We start from the raw sequence: 1,593 nt of genomic DNA on the forward strand, positions 1-1,593 counted from the left end.
AGCCTCTATGGTGCAGTGTCCTGGATTAGTAAATAAAAGTGTTGATAACACACCAGTGTTTTGGCTATTGCTGAGCAATGCCAGCACAAGAAGAAGGTGCTTTTTTTTCCCACACCCAGTGGGTAAGCTGGGAAGGAACACACCTGGGGCAGGTATGTACCTGTATATGTATGTACCTGTATAGGTACCACATAACATCTTCATGGAATGGGGGAGGGAAACAAGGTGTTCATGGTTATAGTGTTTGTCATCCCAAGTTGTCTCCCCATTATGTGTGCTGAGGCCCTGTTTCCCAGGAAGTGGCTAAACAAACATCTGTCTACTGGCGGTAAGCAGTGCTTGAATTACTTGTTTTGCTTTGCTTGCACATGCAGCTTTGCATCACCTATTAGGCTGTCTTCATTGTGGCCCAAGAATTTTCTCACTTCTGCTCTTCCACATCTCCATCCCGCTGGGAGAAGTAAGGAAGCAAGTAAGAAACTGCGCAGCCACTCAGTGACTTCCTGGCCCACCACATTAGCCAACATTTTGATCAAAACTAAAATCAGACTTGTCTGACAAACCAAGTGGCACAAAATAAAGTGTGATCTGCCATTTACTACCTCTGTTCACTTCATCTGGCCCATGATTTAGCAGTTAGCTGTATGAAAGGTAACATTCTTGCAATTCTGAGTCCTGTATCATTTTGAAAGCTACAAAAATCTCTTTCAGTTACCTAAAAATTGCCCCATTCTTCAAAGACTATTAAAAATGCACAGTTCAGGTTCAAAGAGATCCTTACCCATTTATTTTGATGCTCATATGTGTTATGTTTTATCATACGTAATGTAATATTTCTCTTTGGCATTGTCCCTAATAAACACCCTAAATTATTTTATTGTAGTACCAAGATGGAGATATCCCACTTCTCTTCAGTTTATTAATTGACTATTTACTTCCTCAAAACTGACTATTTACTCAATAATTTCTTTTTACCAAACTTTAAACAGTGCTAGGATTTCAGTAGTTCTTGATTTTCAAATTATACCCTTTTCAGTCTTGCTTCCTTCTAGCTTCAGTTTTCTTTATTAATTGCCCATGTTTTCTAGGAGTTGACTTGCAGTCATGGCTATTCATGCCACTATATTCTCCACTGTGCAGAAACTATCCATAATGTAGCACTATTGCCAGTAAAAATCAAGTGTTTAATCCTATAGTGAGTGAAATAATGGAGAAGCTTTCAGAAGGAAAAGGAGAGAATCATACTGTAAGGAAAACTGTCCAAAATACATGATGTGTGTGTGCTATCTTTATCAGCCTTCCACCCAGTCACTGCCTTATTGTTATGCTATTTAAAGTGTGACAAAGTTAGAGTGCTATAAGGGCTATCAGATCTTTTTTTCATAATTCATTACATTAAAAAAACCTGGGGTAGATCAGACTGCACGTCACTGCTCAGCATTACTGTTTACTTCCAAACCCTAGGGCTTTATAAGCACCAAATGGAAACTGGTCCTGGCCCCAAACATTTTCTACAGTGATATTATCCAACTATCTTTCTTAAAGGTCAAAAGAAAAGCAGAGACATTTAATTTATTTGAACAGATAATCCAC

The 1,593-nt window shown here is 38.6% G+C and overlaps 1 protein-coding gene across 9 annotated transcripts in view; it reads left to right on the forward strand.

Moving 5' to 3' along the window:
• WDR64 (WD repeat domain 64) overlaps positions 1–1,593 on the forward strand; it is a 73,716-nt gene that overhangs the window by 66,880 nt on the left and 5,243 nt on the right. The window lies entirely within an intron of this gene.

The sequence above is a fragment of the Zonotrichia albicollis genome, chromosome 3 (genome assembly GCF_047830755.1).
Source record: "Zonotrichia albicollis isolate bZonAlb1 chromosome 3, bZonAlb1.hap1, whole genome shotgun sequence".
In the NCBI taxonomy this organism is placed as follows: Eukaryota; Metazoa; Chordata; class Aves; order Passeriformes; family Passerellidae; genus Zonotrichia; species Zonotrichia albicollis.